The sequence below is a fragment of the Myotis daubentonii genome, chromosome 8 (assembly GCF_963259705.1).
Source record: "Myotis daubentonii chromosome 8, mMyoDau2.1, whole genome shotgun sequence".
Classification (NCBI taxonomy): Eukaryota; Metazoa; Chordata; class Mammalia; order Chiroptera; family Vespertilionidae; genus Myotis; species Myotis daubentonii.
In genome coordinates this window covers 29846324-29871876 of record NC_081847.1, presented here as the reverse complement: position 1 = coordinate 29871876, position 25553 = coordinate 29846324, and the positions used below count along the sequence as shown (strand labels likewise).

Here is a 25553-nt window from a genome sequence, read left to right as displayed (position 1 = left end):
TTATCATTATTTGGTTACCCGAACACAATGCTCTGATTGTTCATTAAAGGGGGTAAAAAAAAATCATTCAAGACCAAAGAAGGTAAAAATCAATTATTTTAGATCATGTTAAAATAGAATCTATTTTGAATTTTAATTCTTTGGGTTAAAAAAATATGTGACATACCCTTAAGAATGACTATAGCCGAAACCGGTTTGGCTCAGTGGATGGAGCGTCGGCCTGCGGACTGAAGGGTCCCAGGTTCGATTCCGGTCAAGGGCATGTGCCTTGGTTGCGGGCACATCCCCAGTGGGGGGTGTGCAGGAGGCAGCTGATCGATGTTTCTCTCTCATCGATGTTTCTGGCTCTCTGGCTCTCTCCCTTCCTCTCTGTAAAAAATCAATAAAATATATTTAAAAAAAAAAAAAAGAATGACTATAAAAGAAAAACTGCTAAGACAATATCAAATGTGATAAGGACACAGAGCAAATGGAACCATCACACACTCCTGATAGGTATGTGAAATGGAATGACCACTTTGGAAAAACAGTTGGCCATTTCTTATATAAACCCAACAATATTACTCCACGGTATCTACCCAGAGAAATGAAAACTATGTTTAAACAAAAGCCTATATATAAATATTTACCATGGTTTTATTTACCATAGCCAAACCTAGAAACAACATTCACCCTTCACTAGTGAATAAACAAACTGTAGCATATCCCCTTTTGTTTTTAAGGTGTCATTTCACACCCATTAGATAAGGCCAGAACAAAAGAGTTCAGTAATACCAAGTGTTGGCAAGGCTGTGGATGAACAGAAATTTCCCCGCTCTGTTGTCAGAAATGTAAATAGGCTCAAATACTTGGGAAAACGATTTGTTGACATCTAGCAGGTTGAAGAAGTATATGCACTATGGTCGAGCATTGCCATTTCTCAGCCTATTCCACCCCATTTTTAACAGTACACAACTAATACACCAACAGAATGTACAAATAAGTTCTGATATGTTTAAACAGTAAAATAAAACAGCAGTTAAAACAAAGGAACTCTAGCCCTAGCTGTTTGGCTCAGTGGATAAAGCGTCTGCGTGCGGACTGAAGGGTCCCAGGTTCGATTCCAGTCAAGAGCATATGCCTGGGTTGCAGGCTCGATCCCGGTAGAGGGTGTGCAAGCAGTAGCCGATCAATGATTCTCTCTCATCATTGATGTTTCTATCTCCCTCTCTGAATCAATAAAAATATATGTAAAAGGGGGGGGAGGGAGCTGGAGGGGGAGGACTCTAGCCACTTGATCTCTAGTCAATGTGGCTTGAAAACATATTCCTGAATGATCAACTAGGCTGCAGAACACACACCACATGAGATCTTTTTAAAATAAGGTTTTAAATCATGCAGCCAACATGATTTATGGATATATAAACATGTAATAATACAAAAGTAAAAATATGGGCAAAATGGTTACCTCTAGGAGTGAGAGGGAGAGAAGTGACATTAGCAAAGAGGTACTTAAAATGTTTTGGTTTTTTTGGTTTTTTAATCCTAAAGCAAAAACAACATGTTTGGATTTATTAGGCCTGGTTATCTGGCATATGAGTATTTATATTTTTACTTTCTTATATTTGAATTTTCACAATTAAAAACAAACTTAAAGATGATCTCTAGAAGGAGACACAAAAGAAACACACAAAAACTGGGAAAGTGGTTGCCTCCTGAGAGGGGACCAGGATGAGACAGAGGGACTTAACTCTCCATGTCTGTCCTCGCGTACCTTTCAGAGTGTGTTGCATATACATCCATTATCAACTTCTTTTTAACTACCAAAAAATTTACCTCAAGTATTTTTGCTATTACTGAATACTTAAGGCAATGCTACTGATGGAGATTCCAGCCCTGACTGTGCTATGAATGAGCAATGTCTTCTTGGGAGGTGATTTAACCTGCCCTTCTCCAAAGGTTGTACCAATTCTAACACACCAAGTCACCTCCATAAACCAGAGATAAGTTCTAACTACGCCATAGAAAGCAATCAGCAGTTCTCCTGTAACTCTGGCAGGAAAACGTTTAGTCTATTACAGCAGTTCCACGTGACCATGTGTGTGACTGCCTCATATCCTCTGTGGACACAAGTGGGTAGAGATGTGTACAGATAGTTACTATTTCTCAATACTTGATGAGGTAAGAGGCAGGAAGTTGAGGGAGCAGTTATCCAATGACTTATTTTCTTAATGAACCAAGAAGTGGAAGTCAGGTGGAGAGGAAGGAGGCTAAAAATGAGACTGAGGAAAGAATGAGTAAAAAGAATGACATAAAGAGGGAGGGGAAAGTCAAGCGTCTGGCTGAGCCCCAAACTTGTAAATGCGTAATAGAGAAAGTGACCTTGATGTCAGGTTTCTCTCCAGCACAGTGCAACTGGAGGAAAAAACAAAAACCAACAAATAACAAAAAACAGAAAAATTAGATAGTAGTTCTGTGCCACTGAGGAAGGTCGGCAAGTTACAGGGCCAGCTCAGGGTGAGGAAATCAAGATGCTAATAAGACGATAGTCACATGAATCCCTGTGGAGACCCCAGCTATGGAAAAGGGCGAGGGAGGCGAGAGGAACCAGAGAAGAGCAGTGCCCACGGAACAAGGACCACTGGAGGAGAAGAAATGAGAACTAGGAAGGACAGGATGTGTGCAGACAGGAGAGTCTCCAAGCTCAAGATCCCACAAGTGTCACCTGGGAGATGACGTGACCTGCACGTAAAACTCCCTGGAAAAGACCATGTGAAGGGTTGGCGAGGTTTGGAGGCTGGAAGAGCCAACGACTTGGACTTGGAGATTATGCGTCACTTTAATACTTACACCTGAAGTCACTGCCTGAGGGCATTACTGAATAAATATGCAAACTAGGAAACGACATGGCACTCAACACCAGTGCTGAAGAAACACACCATGTCGATGGAGTCAACGTGTTCCCTCAGCAGCAGCAGCGGGGTGGTCAGCGTGTCCCTGTAACTAGAGACTTAAGTTCCTTATTTCTGAGGACCTGCTGCCGACGCCTGAGGAACAAGGAAAATTAACCAAAGGTGTGGTCAGGGCGGTGGGCACTCTTAATGTTCTGCAAACGAGCTGTGTTCAGGGATTCCCCATTTTCCTGTGTTTCCTCATAGCCTTTCATTCTCCTCGATTCTTCAAAGGCTGTTTTTATCTAACAATAATGCTGTACTTCTTCACATTTCCCTAGATCATCCATTCTTTATTTTAAAAGAAATGAGAAATATTTGTTGGACCCTACATATTTACATGTCAACAATTATAAGCTACAAAATATATTTGTGAATCTTGGGTAAAAGAGAAATTACTTTTTAAAAGATAATGATATATACAAGTGTATATTTTAAATGTTAAAAAGAATTTTTTTCTTCTCAAGCCAGGGAATAAATTAATTAACAGCTAGAAATACTGCCTATCAATCAATGCACTTGTTGAACTGGTTCAGAAGTGTTTCCAGGCCATGGGAGACCTCTCAATTTGACAGGAAAAGAATGAGAAAGGGGAAGCTGACAGAAGCACCATTTGACTATGAGTCCATGAATAGAAGTGGCTTACATTATGAAATACCCAAAAATCCAAAAGCTTACAAGCTGAAAACCTATTACTCAGCAGCAGATAAAGTAATGTGGGCCTTGAGCTATGCCACCAGCCCCAAGTGACTGTTGAGCAACTGAGATGAGGTCAGACCAATTGACCTGGGCTGTTAAGTATAAAATACACACCAGACTTCAGAGTTACTATGGGGGGGGGATGTTACATTAACACTGATTACTTTAAGTGATAATTTTTTATATATTAGGTTATAAAATATATTACTAAAAACTCACTTTAGCTGCATCTTTCTACCTTATTTAATATAGCTACTAGGATATTACATATGTGGAATAAACAATCGCAGCGCAGGAGGTCTGAACCAATGCAGCCCAAACAAGCAGTCCTCCAGATAAACTCCCATCCAGCAGACCCGCAGCATGCGGAACCACCACCTGCCCCAGCACACACCAAGCCTCCTGCCCTATGGCTAGAGCAGGCACAGGGACCAAAGGACCAAGCATCATACCTAGGTGTCCCAGGACAAGAAGTGGCAATGGAGGAAATTGCTACAGAAGAATTTGTTCAATGAGAGTCAAGAACAAAATGGAAGAAAAGTGGGGAACGTAATGATGGCGCAAGTGATCTTGACTCTGATTCAAAGATATTCCAGAAGCAACTGGCAGGGAAGATCTTCTCTTTACAAGTTATGATGGATAACTTGGCCAAACTTATTGATGCCAAATTCCAGCTACTGGAAGCAAAGGTAGACAAGCTATAGACAAATGTTCCATTCACGCATTCAAGATCTATGCAAAGAATTCCTCCTGTTGGAATCTTCTATCCAAGTGTTGTTCCAGAAAGAAGCAATTCTCCTGCAGCTGATACTGCATCCTCTGCTGCAGCATCTGACACCGAGAGCAATTTCTATGCTATGTGGAAAGGCTGGTGATTTTGGAAAAAGCACAATAGCCCAGACATAAGAGGAGAAATACTTCTGCACACTATCCTTCTATGAACCATCTAGAATAATAAAAGCATAATATGCTAATTAGACCGGACAGCCGAATGACCTTCCGGACATCCTTGCGGACAAAGCCACAGAGGTTGGGCCGAGGCAGAGGCGGTTAGGGGCGATGAGGCAGGCAGGCAAGTGGTTAGGGGCGATCAGGCAGGCAAGCAGTTAGGAGCCAGCGGCCTGAATTGCGAGAGGGATGTCTGACTGCCAGTTTAGACCCGATTCCTCAGGGATCGGGCCTAAAGTGGCAGTCGGACATCCCCCGAGGGGTCAGATAGCGAGAGGGTGCAGGCCAGGCTGAGGGACCCCCCGCCCCATGCAAAAATTTTGTGCACTGGGCCTCTAGTCTATAATAATAAAAGCAAAATATGCTAATTAGACCAGACGTCTTTCCGGACGTCCTTCCTCCTGGACAAAGCCACAGCAGGTAGGGGCCAAGGCAGAGGCGGCAGAGGCCCCCAGCCGCGGGTGGGTGGGCCAGCAGGGGCTGGGACCAAGGCCCTTGCACAAATTTCGTGCATCGGGCTTCTAGTCTATATATATAAGTCTAAGCAACCAAACCACCAAACAACTGGTTAACCTGTCACTATGATGCGCACTGACCACCAGGGAGCAGACGCTCAATGCAGGACCTGCCCCCTAGTGGTCAGTGCACTCCCACAGCCAACCTTGTGCAGCCCCTCCCCCCAGCCAGCCGGCCTCATAGCCCCATCAGGGCAGCCGGCCAGCCTCCCGTGGCCCCACCCCCCAATCGCCAGCAAGGCCAAGGGACCCCACCCATGCACGAATTCATGTACGGGGCCTCTAGTATTGCAACACTAGTGAACGGCATCGCCGGATGCTGCATCTTGTACCACATGCAGATTGCACATCCAGCCTCAACAAACCACTGCTTCCTGCCCAGTCCTATCACATGGGTCTGCCATCTAGCCTGTGGCGGATGGTTTTAGTAATGACGAGCAACAACCAAAAAGAACAAGAAAATTACGTAAGTGACTCCCACTATGCTTGTATTGGACAGCGCTGGTCCAAAAAGAGTGGCTACCAGGAAAAGAGAACGGTAAATGCTATCTCAGTGTACACAACCATGGTAATCATGCTCAGACTCCATCCAAAGAACGCGTTCTGACACTCTGGCTTCACAAACACACATGCCACACAGGGATGGCCATATATTTTAATCCAAACACCCAAACAAACTCTACATTACTATCCTACACAAGCGGCTGTGCAGCGCGCACCCCGACGGAGGGGAGCAGGTGCCATAACCTAATTTCTCACTTCGCAGCACTGGGGGAAGGAGGGAGGGAGCCAGGTCTGAGGAGGGCCAAAGTGAAGCTCCACATGCTCACAAGCACCAACTGAAAGGTCATGACGGAGCTGGAGCTCTTCTCTGGAAGCTCAAAACCGGCACCAAGAAATCTAAATAAACACAGCGTCCGTCCAAGGGTGAACACGACTCAGATCTAGAGGGCCTTTATAACGACCACACGGCAGGCGCTGATTCTGTAGGCAAACCGAAAACAAAGTAATCCCTGCACATAGAAAGAATTATCATAGAAGGAATAGAACAGGTTTATTGATGAGATTTTCCCATACCAAACAGAAAGCCGGCAAACAATTCAGACAGTGTATCCAACAGCACTAACACAGATTTTTAAACGTATCATAAAAAAAAAAAAACTGTCCAACTGGAGTTGCTCTAATATGCTTAGAATCACTTTCATAGTAACCATTACACAACCCTTCCTTAGCTTCTTATATAAGCTCTGAAATCATCAGTGTTTACATAGGGTTTTGAAAACTCAAGTTTTCCTGTAAATATTTAATTCTCTTGTTGCTACTGATCCAACTGCAAACAACGCAGCACTTTTATAACATGCTTAGTAATAGGAGGGACACTGACGTCAATAGCACACAGTCCATAAACCAAAAACACCGGAATTACCAGACAGCCTCTCAGAAATCTGCTGCTAAAATAGAAATTTCTCCTCAATCCTCAAAGTTTTTGATCCAGTTTATATCCAAGTCCCGCTCATATGTGGATCAACTTCTAAAATGAGCCTGAACCAGGCACTCTGGTCTAAAGGCTACAGGCACTGGGCAGAGCTGGTATTCTCCTTTATATATAAACATATTTTTTTTTATTGATTTCAGAGAGGAAGGGAGAGATAGAAACATCATTGATGAGAGAGAATCACTGATCCACTGCCTCCTGCACGTCCCACAATGGGGATCAAGCCCGCAACCGGGCATGTGCCCTGACTAGGAATCGGACCGTGACCTCCTACCAAGCCTTCTCTTTTCTGTTTAATAAGAGCTTAATTTGCTGGAACCTGTACTGATAGTGTCCAAGAAAATGGGATAAGCCAATCATTCAGCCAGTTTCCTGCACTGCCACAATAGTCGAAACAATGAGGTGGAAATGGCATACACGTGAAGCCAATTTACCATCTGACTGGACAGACTGGGGCAACTAATGAATTACAGAAACATCGTCATTATCGAGCTGTGCGTGAGAGCTCAGAGGAAAAGGAACTCAACAGGGCTTGAAATGGTCAGAAATGACTTTGGGGAAGTGAAACCTCAAGTCAGGCTCAAAGGGTGGAGAGTCCCAAGTGGGAGGCAACCACGGAGCCCAGAGACAGGTAGGAGCAGGGCATGTCTTTAGGACACGAACACAGCCAACCCCCAGCAGCAGTTGGAGGTGGAGGAAGAAAACCCCTTGTGGGGTCCAAAGACTCTCAAACGTCCACTGTAAGCACAACTTTAGGAAACCTGGGTTTCTGGGCGGAAGAAGAGAGCAGAAGCAGCCCACCGCTGAATAACCTTAAAATGGAAGATCAAGAAGCTTGTGTGTTGCCGAACCGGTTTGGCTCAGTGGATAGAGCGTCGGCCTGTGGACTGGGGGGTACCGGGTTCAATTCCGGTCAAGGGCACGCACCTTGGTTGTGGGCACATCCCCAGTGGGGGTGCATGCAGGAGGCAGCTGATCGATCTCTCTCATCGATGTTTCTAGCTCTCTATCCCTCTCCCCTTCTTCTCTGTAAAAAATCAATAAAATATATTTAAAAAAAAAAAAAAGAAGCTTGTGTGTTAATCCAAGTACAAGAATCTTGGCAACTGGGATGATGGAAGTGACAACGAAAAGGGGATGAACAGAGGGAGCGATGTCAAAAAAAAAGAAGACACAAAAACAAATCAAAAACTTGGGCCCTGGCCGGTTTGGCTCAGTGGATGGAGCGTCGGCCTGCAGACTGAAAGGTCCCAGGTTCGATTCCGGTCAAGGGCATGTACCTGGGTTGCGGGCACATTCCCAGTAGGAAGTGTGCAGGAGGCAGCTGATCGATGTTTCTCTCTCATCGATGTTTCTAACTCTCTATCCCTCTCTCTTCCTCTCTGTAAAAAATCAATAAAATATATATTTTTTAAAAAAACACAAAAAACTTGGTGTCAAAGAGGACCTCTAAGAAAAGAACAAGAGTGCCCCCTTCAGAAATAAGTAAGGATGTGGGCTTGACAAGACAAGTAATGTCAAGGTCTGAATATGTTAAACCTGAGCTTGTCCTGGCACGTCCGTTTGACAAGAGACCACCACAGACCACCGGGAATGTGAGGAAGTAGCTCTATGAAACAACACAGCAGAGAAAAATGTGTAAGTTGAAATATAAGGGTGGTGAGTGAAACTGGGATAGCATTTATTTTGCGGGTATCCCTCACTTCCCTAATCACTAATAAATATTACTTTTAGAATGTAACACATACAATCTGATGATGATGGCTTGGGGGGGAAAAAGGCTACAAAACAAAAAAACGATGGGGGAAGCCGCCTATTGTCTTCTCTAGCAGAGAGGTGTGGGCAAGGAGCCCGGAAGGCTGGTGACCCTTGAGCTCTGGCTTGGGTCAGGGCTAGGCACCCACTGTTCAGTCCAGACAGTGGTAGCCGAAGCAGCTTCCCCACCAGATAGTCACGTAAATCCTTGGGGATAAGATAGTCTGTCTGTTACTGGAACTTGCCTGCCTAAGGGCTATAGGTGTATCCCAAACTGAGTAAGAGGACGGCAAGGCCTGAGCCCAAGCGGAGTCCTTCCTCCTGGGATGGGCTCCCGCCTGACACCCCAATTTCCAAATTATTATTTCTTGTCTTATCTCTTTCATTTGCATGCGGCCCCTCTTCCAGAGCCTGAACCCTGAACCACGCGGGACATGGAGGGGCATTCACAAACTACAACAAATATGCAAAAATAATCACAATGGTGTCATTAGGTGTTGACATCGAGGATATTTTCTTCTTAATTTTTGGAAGTTCCTAGGTTCTACTTATTTTTTTTAAATAACAAAGACAATTTCATTAGAAAATGAAAGTAAACATTTTTTAAAAAGAATGATCCCCTCTAAGCATTTGTGAAAGCTCTTAGAGTTGTACACCTAAACAGTGAATTTTATTGTATGTAAATTAAAATAAATAAAAATACCATTAACGTTATTTTACACCCACTACACTAAATAAATTTAGTTTTGACAATACCAAGTGAAAAAAATGTTTATCAGTAAGAGTGCAAGTTCTTGCAACTTCTCAGCAGAAGAGTACCAATATCTAACAAAATTTAAAAACTGAAGCCCTGGCCGGTGTTGCTCAGTGGTTAGAATGTCACCCCATGGACTGAACAGTCTTGGGTTCGACTCCCAGGTTCAAACCCAGCCCCAGTTGGAGGGTATGCAGAAGGCAACCAATCAATGTTTCTCTCTCTCTCTTTCTATTGCCACTCTTTAAAAAAAAGACGGAAAAAATACCCTGGAGTAAGGATTAACGACAAAAATTAAAAACTGAAGGATCTTCTGCACTATGCCCAACAATTTTACTGCCAGGAATTTATTATGAACAAAATATGTACAAGAAATTTCACTGTTGTATTGTTTAAGATAGAAAAAAAAGTTAAAATAACCAAAATGCCCATCAATCTTTGGTAGCAGGAGAGGGTAGGCGGAAAGAAGGGGAAACAAGGAATGCTCCTTGGTAGCGTATACATGCTTAGCCTCATTGCTTAAACTGCAGAATGCTTGAGAGAGAAAGGGAACAGGTCTTAAATGTCGTTACACCCAGGGTTCATACATATGACCCTGACCAAGAGCACCAACAATAGTAGGTACTCAAGTGTTTGCTGATAAAAAAAAAAAAACAACTCAAAAACATGTAAAACAAAAAGACTTACCTCCTACCTTGTTATTAATGTAAGTGGCAAGGCTGTGCCTACTTATTTTCTAGTTTAATCTACGTGGAATGTGGCCTAAAGAAGTCCATTACCTTATCATGAGCATTAACCTAACAATTATTCCCAGAACTACACTTAGACTGTTGCTGACATGCAAAGGGTGAGGTCAAGCACAGAGGAGCTCTAACACTACAAGGCTACGAGCTGTCCGCACAACTCTCTCAGGAAACACAGCACGACAAAGATTGGATTTCAGACGCACCTAAATGCCAGGACGTGGACCTGTCCATGTGCCTTCCATTACACGCCGCTGAGCTCCATTTCCTTGTGCAGTCGAGGTCCAAGCTCGAAACCAGACAGGGAGTCCCGATGAGCGGAGTTAAGACCTAGCCAGAAAAGAAGCAGATGGTAAATAAAGGGTAATAGCAAACCCAGCAGGAGGCACACCGCATGGATGGCGTCCACTTCTCACTCCTGGAACCTGCTGCTACTTCTTCGCTTCTAAGGAGTATTTCCAAGGCCCAGCCCAGCCCTGGGCAGGATCACAGACTGCACCTTTGGTCCCTTAAAAATCAACTCTCCATTTGCACAAATATTTGGGAAGATGGTATTTTAAAACATCTGGAAAAAGCAATTTTGTGCTCACTTGGGCTTTCTTCCTTGACAATTTTTTCCTCTCAGCCTCACCTGAGAACATTTTCATTGATTTTTAGAGCACTGGGAAGGAAGAGAGAGAGAAACATCAATGTCAGAGAGAAATACTGATCGGTTGCCTCCTGTACATGCCCAGGCTGGGGCCGGAGACAAAACTGGTAACCTAGGTATGTGCCCAGCCAGGGAATTGAACCCTCAACCTTTCGGTGTACAGGATGAAACAGCGCTCCTACCAACTGAGCCACACCAGCCAGGGCATTTTCTTTGATAATTTTTAAATTCCATATTCTCTAGAACAGGGTTTTGATTTAAAAAAACAAAACAAACTTTTTAAGAACTTTCTTCCACAACCTGGGAACCACTGGGCCCACACTTTATAGGTAAGAAACTCAAGCGGGGTAAGGGCTCCTCATCAAGGTCTCAGAACTTACAAGAGATGCAGCATCACAGCGTGAGACCCCTTGCCTTTCATTTTACCTCTCCAATGCCCCCATGCCTCCCCTAGAATGAACTGGAGATACTGCATTTGTGGAGAAATCAAAGATTTAATTATCCAAAATCCACCTTCTTTTAAATAATACATTGGAGGGTGCTTCCATCAAAGCAGGTCACATTCTATTTAAGCTGGGCTATTACTAGGTACACAGGCTCATTTTATTGTTTATTAAATGAATGTATTTATACATACTTGCACGTATGCATATATTTCACAATTTTACGAAAACCCAGAGCCATGGCCAGGTGACTCGGTTGGCGCATCCCCATACACCAAAAGGTTTGATTACCTGGTCGGGTGAGTGCGGGAGGCAACAGATCAATCTCTCTCTCTCTCTCTCCCTCCCTTCCTCCCTCCCTCCCTTCCTTTCCCCAAAAATCAATTAAAATAAAACAGCCGGACTCCTGCGGCGGCGGTCTCTGGAAAAGAAAATCCGCATGAGGTAGTGATAGTTTAGCCAGATACCAACACATTCCTCATTAGAAAATACTTAAGCTGTGAATCTTTCACCTCCACTGTTTGTTTTGGGAGAGTGAGCATCACCATTCATCAATGACCCCAAAGTCAATATGCACGTAAAAGGCATCACACTTGTAGCAGCCCAGCCTTTAATGAACCTCCAGTGATCCTGTTAATTTTTTAATTAACTTCAGACACTAAACATTAACCTTTCGCTGTTTGGGACAAAAAATATTACTAGTAAGTTTGAGTGATTAGAATATGAATGGAGAAATTGTTTTTCTCTAAAACATATTTATGCATGTGAGGCAAAATAAATAAATAAACTTATTTCCCAAAATAAATTACTGGTAACCAACAATCTATTTTAAGCTATGTCTATTAAAAATTACAGAGCCCTGACCAGTTTGGCTCAGTGGCTAGAGCGTCGGCCTGTGGACTGAAGAGTCCCAGGTTCGATTCCGGTCAAGGGCATGTACCTTGGTTGAGGGCACACACCCAGTACGGGGTGTGCAGGAGACAGCTAATCAATGTTTCTCTCTCATGGATGTTTCTAAGTCTCTATCCCTCTCCCGTCCTCTCTGTAAAAAAATCAATAAAATATACATTTTTTTTAAATAAAAATAAAAATTACAGAGTCAGAGGGAGACACAAAAGCAACATCCATTAGTGAGGATTGGGAATAATGGAAAGAACATGAAAAAAAAGTAATGAAAAGCTTTGGAAGAACAGCTTATTTTTTCATTACATAAACTCTGATCATATATATTGTTCTTTCAAAAATACAAGTTGCACACGTGTAGTATAATCCCACTTTTATTAAAAGTATAATTATATAGTACATATTTGTGGTCAGAGAAAAGGGTTAGAAAGGATAAACATCAAACCACCTTGAAGTCTAGGGGGTATAAGAGTTGGTGACTTCTGAAATTTGCTTTATACAATTCTGACCAGTTAGAATTCTTTTCCAACATGCGTATGCTTCCTTTGTAAATCCTTTAAAGAGCTGAAAAAACCATGTTAATTTTTTTTAAGTTTCCATGAAGGCAAAGCTGCAAATCTACCAAATGTCATTTTAGCTACAAATCATGGGGAAATTCTGAAAGGATAAGTAAAAGTCACAGACCATGAAGATGTATTTTTGGAAAATATTTCCTTTTTTTTTCTTTTTTTAAAATATATTTTATTGATTTTTTACAGAGAGGAAGGGAGAGAGATAGAGTCAGAAACATCGATGAGAGAGAAACATCGATCAGCTGCCTCCCGCACATCTCCCACTGGGGATGTGCCTGCAACCCAGGTACATGCCCCTGACCGGAATCGAACCTGGGACCTTTCAGTCCGCAGGCCGGCGCTCTATCCACTGAGCCAAACCGGCTTTGGCTGGAAAATATTTCTTAAAGCTGATTGGTAAGATGAGTATTTGGAAGAACTGGCTTTCAAACTCCACCGACCAAACCATCATAGACCAAAACACAGGATTAAGTCAGAAGTTCTAATATTGGAACAACGCAAATTTATTTTTGAGGAAAGACCTAAGCAGGAAGGGTCACCCAACAAAAACAAGCCTGCGTCATCAGTGAGCATCCGTGAACGTGCGTCACAGCCCCACTGGAACACCCCGCCCTTCATACATTCCACCACACTCGGAAGCATAAACACCTGCCCTCGTGCACAGGGCTGCGGGGCTGAGGTCAAAGGCCAGGCCCCATGAGCAGGTCAGAGGAACCTCACTTGGAGCACAAAGACGCCTGACTTTCCCCCAGAAAGGCCACTGGGAACTTACAAAAACTGTTCACAGTGCTTCTGCTGTTTGTTCATTGGGATTTTCAAAATGCTATATGTGGTGATTCTCAAATTTTTATTTCATAGAAAAATAGTCACTAAAAAATTCAGCTGAATTTTAGAATTAAAAAATTTTTAGAAAAATATAGAATTCTAGTCTTTGTCTTTTATCATTTCCTTAAAAAGGGTAACATTAACACTTCTGAAGCAGGAAGAATTTAACCCCAGAGCCAATACCACTCACAGCCCAGGAACTCTGAGCAGCTAACTCATTATATCAATTCAGTAGATTCCAAAAAAAAGCTAACAAAACCCCAACGCCTGATTTTAAAAACAAAAACCTTTTCAATAAAAATTAAAATGATACCTGAATATCACAAAGAACATCTGAAAACAAGGGCCAATAAAAATGCTATGTACTCAGCATGCTTTTACATTTAGCTTGTACTTTTAATTTGGGGGGGGGGTCTTTTTTTTCTTATTTTATTTGTACTTTTTAAAGGAGTTGCAAAAGGAGCACATGAATGTACCTGAAAATGTTGGTGAAATGGGCAATTTTTTAAATGAAAACTTTTTTGAAAACCTAAACAAGTAACATACAAATAGAGAAAATTATAAAAGCAAAGAACTATGCTCAAAAAAGGTGCCAGGCTCAAATTCACTGTCGTTATTCCCTAACCTTTTCAGTAAAAAACAGAAAACAGGAAACCTTCCCTATTCCTAATTGTAAAACAGACAAATTAACAAAGAAAGCCCAAGAGAAGAAAACTATGTTAACCTCACTTGCCTTTCCTAGATTAGTTTTTTAACTTTTACAAATGTGGCATGAAAAGAATGGTATCTGGTTTCAGTCTTGATTTCTTTGATGCCTGTGTATAAGTTCTCTTATGAACCAAGTGTGCCTTTTGTCCATTTTCCAGCAGGTTTGGCCTTTTCTTATTCATCTGTTAGAGCTCCTTGTAAATTAAGGACATTAAACCTTGTCATGTTGCAAACATTTTCCCCAGAAAAAGCAAATGACTGCTTTGCCATTCTGTTTATACCACTTGAAATAAAAGACACTTTTAAAATCTCTCTGATGTTAAATCAGATTATCTTTTCACAATTTCTCCTATCACTTGTTCCAAGATCAGAGAAATACTCGCCATCATTTTCAGCTAGATGTTTTTGGTCAAAATAATTTAAAAATGATGAGCAGCCATCCTTTTAGAAATGCATATTCAATAAAATCATTGCTCTAAGAAAATAGATGAGCCTACTTATATTCACTTTACTTGTAAAACAAGTGAGAAATGGCTAAAATATAACAGTAAAATACTTGATGATAAAATTCTATAAAGCCATTCTATAGTATACTATCTAGTGACATGGAGAAGGTCAAAATTTGTTACTAAGTGGGGGAAAAAAAGAACATCTCAAGTTATATAAAAACTACACTTATCTGGCAAGCCAGGCAAGTGAGACACCTAATATTAAGAGTAACAATGCCCTAGCCAGGTGTTCAGTTAGTGGAGCATCATCCCATAAACCAGAAGTATTTTGTGCTCAAATCCCAATCAGGGTACATACCTGGGTTGTGGGTTCAATCCCCATTTGGGGCACATAGAGGAAACATTTTTTTTTCTTAAGCAGGAAATGTTGTTTATTTCTTGTGTGTTTTTTTTAATATATTTTATTGATTTTTTACAGAGAGGAAGGGAGAGGGATAGAGAGCTAGAAACATCGATGAGAGAGAAATATCGATCAGCTGCCTCCTGCACACTCCCCACTGGGGATGTGCCCGCAACCAAGGTACATGCCCTTGACTGGAATCGAACCTGGGACCCTTCAGTCCGCAGGCCGACACTCTATCCACTGAGCCAAACCAGCCAGGGCTAGAGGAAACAAGCATATAATTCAAGAAAAATGGGGGCTGCACCAATCTTCCTAATTACCTGAAGATCTAGGAGTAATACCTGATTTATATTCCTGGCGAAATGGCCAAGTTAAACATGCAAACCAATGACAATTATCCGTGGTAGTCAAGTTAGACCCTGCTAACATAACGGTTCCTTCCATGTTCCCCTTAATAAACTGTTTCTTGGCATTTGAACAAACATTGTTGAGTGCAACTAAGATGAGAAACTTATTTTATGTATGCTCAACCCAAAACTTCCTAAAACCTTTCCAAAATGTCTAGGCGTGCTCACGATCAGATGACAACCAGGTTAAAGTGACTGGATGTCAGAACTTTGAACTCAGAACCAGGGAAGACCTGAAGATGGACACGCCAAAGCTCCAGGGAGGCAACTTCTCCCAGACTGTACCCCAGTGTCTGACCCAGCACCCTGCCTGAGAACAGGGTTCAAGAAAGGTGGTGGGAGAAAAAACGCGAAGGGTTTAGAAATCCGGAAGTTCCACCTTCGGGGGGAAGTGGGGGAAAGAGACAGGGAGCAGAGGCTCCACTCAGTTGGAGGTAGCTGGAGAACCAGAATCCAGACCCATCTCATTTCTTTTTTTATCCTCACCGGAGGACACGGGTTTATTTAAATTAGATAGAGAGGTAGGCAAAGAGAGAGACAGAGAAACATAGATGTGAGAGAAAACCAGCAACCCATTGGCTGACCTCCTGCACCCACCCCCACCAGGGATAGAACACGCAACCAGATTATGTGCCCTAACTAGGAATCGGACCCTCAACCCTTTGGTGCACAGGATGACGTTCTAACCAACACACCGGCCAGGACCCATCTCATTTCTTATTAGGAACTGTGGAGAGAATACTGCCAGGAAATGCAAGGAGGGTATTAGTGCCTTCTCCCTGTGGTGTGCTACACGAATTAGGATTCCCATCCACAACCTCAGACTATTAAGCCCTAACGTCTAGTTAGGACAAGTATTTCAGAAACCTGGAACACAAAGGAGAGCCCTTCTTTTTTTCCTTTTTGAAAAAAAGCCTAAAAGACATAATTAGAAAGAGTCACTAAAGGCTATTCTCTGAGTTTGATGCAAATTTTATTTTTTAGTTCTACTGGAACACATAAATAAGAAATTAAGGCACAAGAGTTCTATCAACTCAGAAAGGACATCATATATGCCCAAAAGGAAAAGCTCTAAACACCAAAAGTATCCACTTGAGTGGAAAGTTTGTAAATGACACCTCGCCTCCCTTTCTGACTGTTGCAGCGGTTCTCAACCTTCTGGCCCTTTAAGTACAGTTCCTCATGTTGTGACCCAACTATAAAATTATTTTTGTTGCTACTTCATAACTGTAATGTTGCTACTGTTATGAATCGTAATGTAAATATCTGATATGCAGGATGGTCTTACGCGACCCCTGTGAAAGGGTCGTTCGACCGCCAAAGGGGTCGCGACCCACAGGTTGAGAACCGCTGGTTTAGAGTAATAGCGCCCAACTTCCAGGCCATCCCACTTAAAGTTCCCATTTATTGGGATCATGATGTGAAAAATCTTCAAGTTCACAATGTAGTACTGTTACATATTACAACATGGATAAATCATAATAAGCACATGATGCTAAGTAAAAAGCCAGTCAAAAAAAGATCACAGATACTGATTCTATTTATATAAAATGTCCAGATAATGCAAATCCATAGAAATAGCATAGAGTTGTGATTGCCAGAGACAGAGGGGAGGGAAAAATGAGAAATGACTGCTATTAGGTACGGGGTTTCTTTTGGGGGCAATAAAAACGTTCTGAAATTAGATAGTGTGATGATTACAGAACTCAGCGAATATACTAAAAACAACTACAGCGTATCAATAAAGCTTAGTTCTTTTCAATGTTATTCTGTGTCACGAGCCCATCTGCCAGTGTGGTCAGTGATTGAGCGCCGACCTAGGACCAAGTCTTGGTTCGATTCCCAGTCAGGGCACATGCTCAGGTTGTGGGCTCAATCCCCAGTAGGGGGCGTGCAGGGGGCAGCCGATCAATGATTCTCATCATTGATGTTTCTCTCTACCTCTCCCTTCCCCTCTGAAATCAATAAAAATATATTAAAAAAAAAACAAACAAGCCTGGGAAGTACAATTTAGGACTTTGCCAGCACCTATTCAGGAAACAAAACAGTAAGCACAAGAGCTCAGAGTTGAAAACAGAAATTGAAAAAGAGTTGAAGCTACTTTGAAGCATTACCCTACGCCAGGGGTGGGCAACCTTTTTGTGAGTGCCTGCCAAAACCAGCAAAATCTCTGACTCAAAATTCTTCTGCATGCCAACCCTAATTTTTTGAGAACATGTTACGCCTACTTGATATCTCTTAAGGTGTACGTATGTAAAGAACTTTGAAGAAATAATAAAATTCATTTGAGTGACAAAAACACAGTATATGATGATGAAACATACATTTATTTTTTAATGTATACATGTACACTGATAGTCCGGGAGAAAACTTTATGACTCCGTTTGATATTATCAGTGGGGCTTTTGCTGCTGCATCACTGATGACAGAGATTTTACATCAGGTTTATATTTCGTGACCTTCAGAGGTATGCACGAGCTACTACTTTCATCCGTCAGGCTACTCCTATTACGGGACTTAACAAAATTCATCACTGAGAACAAAGATTCACAAGCGTATGTGGATGAAACCAAAACACTGGTCAGATTTAGGAAGGCAGGGAGAGTTAAGGCAGAGGCATAGATATTGCTCTCCCCCTCTCTAGTCAATCCATGTCTATGGTCTTTAAGATAACGTGTTATGTAAAATTATTTATTTATCTAAGATGCACCTACACTGAATTTATCTGAAAAATAAAAAAGTCGATATTAAGAAAAAAATGTAAATGGAAGATTATAAGAGAGGGTTTCGCGTGCCAGCAAAAGTTACTGGCGTGCCATGTTTGGCGCGCGTGCCAGGGGTTGCCCACCCCTGCCCTAGGCATTGAACTAAACACCAGAAAAAGTAAATTGAACCCCATGTCTGTGGTTTTTTTGTGGGGTTTGTGGTTGTGGTGCTTGTTGTGGTTGTTGTGGTGGTTGTTGTTGTTGTTGTTGTTAATTGAAGTAATAAAATTCCCTACCCCATGTGACTTCCTGCTCCCCCACACTCGGGGCCCCTGCTGGTATCATCTAGAGCAGATCCAACTGGGAACTCAGGAGATGAGGGGGCAAACACTACACTTTGCAGCAACGATTCAAAATGGGGACATGCAGGGCCTGAGCTCACACTGGGTGTCAGGAAGCAGGTGTAAAAAGGAGAACTTGAACAGAAAGGGCAAAATCGGTATTGCTAGCATGTTCAGTTTATCTTCACAGGGATAAAAAAAATAAAGGAAGAGAAAAAATAACCCACAAAACTTGTGAGGGAAAGAACACTTTCAAAAGACTGTGGGTCAGAATCCCAGTCACAAAAGATGACAGCGTGGCTAGAAAATAGAAGCCCTTGGGATGAACCCAAAGGAAAGATATAACTCATATAATTCTTCCTGGCAAGAAATTTGAGGTCACCCTAAAATCAGCAGGAAAACTGGACTTACTTGGAAAATTACCACAATAACAGGGACAGACACTATCAAAAATGTCTGTGGTATACAAAATGTCAGGGTCAATATCAAGGTGACAAGGTTTGTTCATTCAAAAACACCATGTATAATACTGCAATTTAGTGAAAGGGATATTAAAAATAGGATATTCTTCAATATCATTAAAGATTATATACAATATGGTATTCCAAAAAAATTGACTGTCACATTTAAACCTTTTCTGTAAGTACTCTGAAATTATAAGAACTGTATAAGAAAAAAAGTGATTATTTGCAGCTATTATGATTACTAAGAAACTCAAGAGAATCAACTGAAAAACAGAAACAGAGCTTAGTTAGGTGGCATAGGAGACAGTGCTATTTCATTTTCCTCATGGGCACACAAAATAACTCCATTTCCCTTGGATGGGGCCAACAGACTGGGGCAAATACCACTACTTCTAAGCTTGGCCCATAAAAACATCTTCCATGCACAAAATTCCACAGTCAGTTGTGCTGTAAGATGGAAGGAGCTTAGTTTCCCAACTCATCACTTAGTGGGGAGGAACCACCTAGAAAAATGTGAGCAAGAAATAAATTTTTATTTTATGAGGACACAGATTTCGCTAGCACAACTACTCTGAATAATACAGTTAGAAAATAGTGTATGTGGCAGGAAGGGAGGACCAAAGGGAAACCATCTCACTCTAAATAGCAAACGTTCTTAAATAAAGAGCAATAAACAAGTAACCTGTAAACCATATATTAGGAAAAGAAATCTAGAAAAATGAGAGACATAAAAGACCTGCATAGCCCTGGGCTGGTGTGGCTCAGTTGATTGGAACATTGATGGTGACAGCATTGTCCCATGCACTGAAGGGCTGCGGGTTCGATTTCTGATCAGGGCACATAACCTAGGTTGCAGGTTCAATCCCCAGTTGGGGCCAAATCAGGATACATACAGGGAGGCAAGTATCAATGTTTCTTTCTCACATCTATGTTTCTCTCTCTTTCCCCCTCTCCCTTCCTCTCTCTCTAAAATCAATAAAAGCATATCCTCAGGTGAGGATTAAAAAAAAAACAACCTGGGTGGGAGAGAGGCTCTTCCTTTCCGTCTGGCCGCAGCCATCAGGTCTTAGAAGGCTTGGTTAAATGATTTCCAGAAAACATGTAGCAAACTCATAAAACCTCTTTAAGACCTAAATTCCTTTCCACTCAAATCTCAAACCATCTGTTTTGCGTGTAGAGGTTGTTCAACTAAAGGAATAAATGTCTGTTAAACTAAAAAAAAAAAAAAAAAAAACCTGCATACTAGTAAATCAAAAGATTTGCTTGTGACCAAATAATTTATGATAAAGATGATGTCTCCCCAAAAGAACTTAAACATTTAATGAAATTACCCATTAAGTTATTTTGAAACCTTAAACTGAAAAATACTGGGGGGAAGAGGGGAACTGAGCATAGGCACTGTCAGTTAGTAAAGCCTACTATAAAGTGATTATAATGACAAAAACTGCAAAGTCATGGCAAAGGAATAGGCAGATAAATGAAATAAAACAATAAGTCCCATGACAGATCCAAAGGTGCTATTTTAAGTTAGTAAGAAAAGTGTGACACTGAATAAATGGTGATGGAATAAATGTAGAGGATGAAAAAAATCCTTACTTCATATACAAACAGATTGATTGTAGCCAATTTTTTTTTTTTAAACTACCCAACTGGCATGGCTCAGTGGTTGAGCATCAACTTATGAACCAGGAGGTCATGGCTCGATACCTGGTCAGAGCGCATGCCTGCGTTGAGGGTTTGATCCTCAGTTGGGAATGTTTTTCTCTCTCTCTCTTTCTCTCTCTCTCTCTCTCTCCCCTCCCCCCACATGTCCTCAGGTGAGGATTTTAAAAAAAAGTAAACGAAATATAAGTGAATATTATAATCATGGGGGGGGGGGGGAAAGACTGACAGATTTGAATTCAAAGCATAGAATATTTGCACCTTATAACCAAAAAATGCAAGTTTTAAAAAATATATTTGTACTGATTTCAGAGAGGGAGGGAGAGAGAGAGAAACATCAATGATAAGAGAGAATCATGGATTGGCTGCCTCTTGCACACCCAACACTGGGCATCGAGCCTGCAACCCAGGCATGTGCCCTGACTGGGAATCAAACTGTGACCTCCTGGTTCATAGGTCAACTCTCAACCACTGAGCCACATGCCCTGGCAGCAAACTTTTTCTATAAAAGGCCAAATAGCAAATACTTTAGGCTGGCAGGGCAAATGGTCTCTTGAATGGGTGCGGCTGTGTTCCAATGAAACCTGACTTACAAAAACAGATGCTGGGGGTTTTCTCACCAGCAGCATCCTCATCACCTGGGAACAGTTAGAAATGCAAATTACCAAGCCCCACCCAAACCTTCTGAATAAGAAGCTCTCCTCTGAGATCCATCTTGTTAGATGAGGAAGAGGTTGCACCCCCTGCCAGGTGATTTGCCTTTGGAGAGAGCAAAGGATTTGAGCCAGCATTGCAGAGAGGACAAGAAAGACAAACCGCATTTGAGGCTAAAACCCCAACTACTGTGGAATGTATGAGAAATGCCGTTTCCAGCAGGGCTTTCCATGAGAAATGGAGAGACCACCAGCCAAGGAGCTGTAATGCCAAGTCCTCTCCCTGGGAAGTGATAGCCCAGAATGAAAAAGTTAAGGCAGGCCTCGGTGTGGTGTGGTTGTTTGCTTGATCAAGGAAAAGCCACCTCAAAGAAAGACCAATGTGAAGGAAGTGAATGTGCTGGGGAGGAAGGCTGTGGAAGGTTCTTCCAGGAACAAATCGGGGAACTAAATGGAGGAACAAAGGACTCAAGCCAGGGTGCAGAGAGGCAAACACCGTAGCCAGGAATGAACGACAGATGGGATAGGAGGAAGACAGGAGAAGGAGAGAAGGGTCCTCAGTCTCCTCCCAATGCACCCTCCAAGCTGTTCCAGAGAGTTTTCTACAACCCACGTCTTAATGGGTCGCACACCCTTCGAGAAAGCTCTCCGGGGCCTTCCAGACAAAATTCAAGCCCCACAATATCGTGTCAAAGGAACTATACGCTCTGTACACCCTTCCCACTCACCATATCCTCGGCCTCCCTCCAAGCATCCTGACACAGCCAAGCCCTCTCACATGCCTCTCCACCTCTGCTCATGCTGCTCCTTCCATCTGGAATGCCACCTTCCCCAGCCCACCGCTACCTTCAGCCCCAAGTTCTCGAAAAGCATCCTGGGGGTGGGGGAGAAGTGGGGGGGAGGGCGATATATGTAATACTTTCAACAAGGAGGAATTATTTTTAAAAAATGAAAGAAAAAGAAAAGCATCCTGGAACATAAAGGCACAGACAGCATGACTAAAGTCTAATTTGGAGCTTGACAATCCGACCAGCCTGGAGTCAAACTCTGATTCTGCCACTTGCAGCACTATAACCTTGGGCAAGGGGTTGTTCTCCCACCTAATTTCAGCACCCTCAGCTGTCAATGGGAACAGTAATAACTACTCCACAGAACTGCTGTGATTAAACAACTTCAGTGACACGGCAAGTGCCAGCAAAGCACCTGGCACCCACCTGATTAATGCTAGCTTCTCTGCCCTCTTGTATGCCAATAGGAATTTAAAAACCCAGACAAGACCTGGGAATAGCATTCTATCATTGAGGGCGCCATGGATTACTAGAGCATTAAGAACAGAATTCAAGACCCAGGAGTTAACTTAGAGAAGTTAACCAAGCTCTGTTCCTTCCCTGATAAAATGCAGACCAGAACCACCTTGCCTGCCAACTGTTAGGACAAAAACAATGATGACCTCAAGTGCCCAGAACATAGCTGATACCCATTGGCACCATCATTACTGCACTGGCCCTATCATATAGGGTTGTCTAGTCTTTCTTAGGTCCCCTCTCTTACTTGAAGAGGCTCCTAGGGAGAAAAAGTACATCTTTTAAACTGCTCTCATATTCAACTTAGAAGATGTGGAGATTCAACTGTAAGATTCACATGCATATGAAAGAGGTGGCCTTCTAGTTGGATAAGCCTCTACTAGGCGCTTACTGAGATGCCCCAGGACAACTGAAACAAGAAAGCCTGCGGGATCAGCTGCTTTGGGAGACACTATGGAAAGAGACGATGAATGCAGAAGGTTTTCCTGATCACCGATCAGAGACAGCCATGGCTTGGGGCAGCCAGGCAATCGGAGGTTCTTCCCCACTGAGGGAGGAAACTGAAGAACTCATTGAGACTGCAGAGAAGAAACAATGAATAAGGAAAATTTTGAGTCAAAATGATGGCAAATAGGAAGAGACGGTGAGGTACACCGCCTCTGAAATGTTCATGGCAGCGAGAACACTTGGTTTAAGTCCTAATTAGGAGCCTCTGAAATTATACAGTTTACTACTGCATTCATTACACCTGAACACTTAGGTATTTCTTTATAGAGTATATCTGCAAATCATGTCTACGACACTTCCTGGGATTTAGGGACTTGTCAAGGGTCATTTTTGATAAATCCAGATTTTTGCTTTTGCTGCCATCTTTCGATTCTAGGCCTACATAACATGTAACACCACTAAATAGTACAAGAAATGGTTAATGAGTAAATGAGTAGAAAGAACTCTCCGTGGAGTAAATTTTTATAGAGGGACTTAGAGGCCACACTTTAAACCTAAAGTCAAGGAATTACCTAAGGTCAGGAGCAAAAATTAAGACAAAATGCAGCAAGACCTTCCCAAGAAGACTTACATTTCCATGGAAAAGGACCTCCCCAACACATCTGCCCCTCTTTTACCACTTGAAATTGGGTATGACAGATTGGCATGACAACTTACATGCCCTAAAACTGCTCCACGGCCCTGGCCAGGAAGCTCAGTTAGTCAGAGCGTTGTCCCAATATATCACAGTTATGGGTTCAATCCCCAGTCAGGACACATACAAGAATCAACCAATGAATGCCTAAGTGGGTGGAACAGCAAATTGGTATCTCTCTCTCCCTTCCTCCTTTCCTCCCTCCCTCCCTCTCTGAAATAAATAAATAAATAAATAAATAAATAAATAAATAAATAAATAAATAAATAAATAATAAATCTGCTCCATGAGCATCTGAGTGCTAGGTGCTCAGGTAAGAAACTCTGGTATTGCCCTCAACTCTCTTTCTGACTCCCTACATCTGGTCCATCAGCAATCTCCTCAGACCCACCTCAGAAGCAGATTACTTCTCACTACCTCCCATCCCCAATCCCCAACCTCCCGAATCTGACTCACCATCCTCAGCCCTGCAGTAGCTGTGTTGCAGGCAATTAGACATGAGCAGATAAGGATGGCAGGGTGGAAAGCCCCAGGTGCCTAGAAATCAATTGTACGGGAGGCCCTGGCCCCCACCCTGTCCTCCCTAGAGATAATATCTATGCATCTGTTGCATTTCAGCTCCAAGACCAGATAAGCAACAAAAGCAGTCAGGGCTGACATCAGGACCAGATGCACTGAATAATGACTCCCCTGGCACCAACCAATCAATCCATGGAGATGACAACCCAGAAAGGACACACCTGGAAAGCTGCTGAATGTTCTACTGAGATCTTCCCCTGGCACCGCCTCTAAAATCTCCACCCCTATAAGCCTTAGGTAGGAAGACCTAGAGCAGCGGTTCCCAACCTGTGGGTCGAACGACCCTTTCACAGGGGTCGCCTAAGACCATCGGAAAGCACATATATAATTACATACTGTTTTGTGATTAATCACTATGCTTTAATTATGTTCAATTTATAACAATGAAATGGGGGGTCACCACAACATGAGGAGCTGTATTATAGGGTCGCGCATTAGGAAGGTTGAGGACCGCTGGACTAGAGGGCTCTCCCTCACAGACGCATGCACGTGCCTTTTCCTTCCCTCTCCCTACCTCAGGCAAGCCACCATTAGCGTCCTCACTCCCAAGCTCTAAGGGCGCTTCCTTTACCTCAATCACTCAGTTCCTAAGCCCGTTTCTTTTAGCAATTACTTCTTCTACCTCAGATTTACCAAATAAACGTTCTCTTACAGTTTGGGTCTTGGCTCTGAATTCTTTCCTAGCCAGAATTCAAGTACCGAGGTTGCTGAACCCAGGTTTGGTCCGACCCCATGGTCAGACACCCGGTGCCGTTCCCACCTCCTCGCACAGCCCTCCTTGTCTTCGGTCTGTTCTTACACAGCAACCATCAGCATGTCCTGTTAACAGCTACGTCAGTGCACATCGCTCCTCTACTCAAACCTCTAACGGCCCCCGCTTCCCTTTCAAACAAAGTCAAGTCCACAGGCCTTTGCATGTTCCATGTGGCCTTACACGATCCCACTCCCATTGTCTCTCTGACCTCAACACTAAATACGGTCTTCCTCCTGCCTCAGGGCCTTCGTAGTTGCCGTCTTCCTCACTGGATATGCTCTTCCTCCAACGATGACGCACTTCCTCCACATTTTCACTCAAGGATGACTCGGGCCTTCCCGGTCTACCCTTCCTAAAAGTTCAGCTCCCACCCCAATACGACTCAATACCCCCACTGCTGAGAGATTCTATTTCAGAGCACAGAGTCTCACTGTCTTCCCCCCACCCGTGTGTGCGCTCCATGTGGGCAGAGAATCTCCAGGCAGCATCCGGAGTGCCCCAAACACTGCCAGTCACACAGCAGTCTCTCAATAAATGCATTAAATGTGTGAAAGGCCTATGAAAAGTATAAGCTGCAAGCAGACCTCAATTATTGGAGAGCCAACAACCTAGAGCAGGGGTGGGCAAACTTTTTGACTCAAGGGCCACAATGGGTTCTTAAACTGGACCGGAGGGCAGGAACAAAAAAGCATGGATGGAGTGTTTGTGTGAACTAATATAAATTCAAAGTAAACATCATTACATAAAAGGGT

General features: G+C 42.7%; 1 protein-coding gene across 3 annotated transcripts in view; it reads right to left on the bottom strand.

Moving 5' to 3' along the window:
- The window catches only part of SLC23A2 (solute carrier family 23 member 2), a 132323-nt gene that overhangs the window by 102579 nt on the left and 4191 nt on the right, over positions 1-25553 (bottom strand). For 2 of the 3 annotated variants that reach the window (XM_059705614.1, XM_059705613.1), the window contains exon 2: positions 10046-10169. The exons of the other annotated variant lie outside the window; for it this stretch is intronic. The gene's annotated coding sequence lies outside the window, so the exon portion shown is untranslated. The remainder of the gene's footprint in view (positions 1-10045; positions 10170-25553) is intronic. 3 annotated transcript variants of the gene reach the window in all.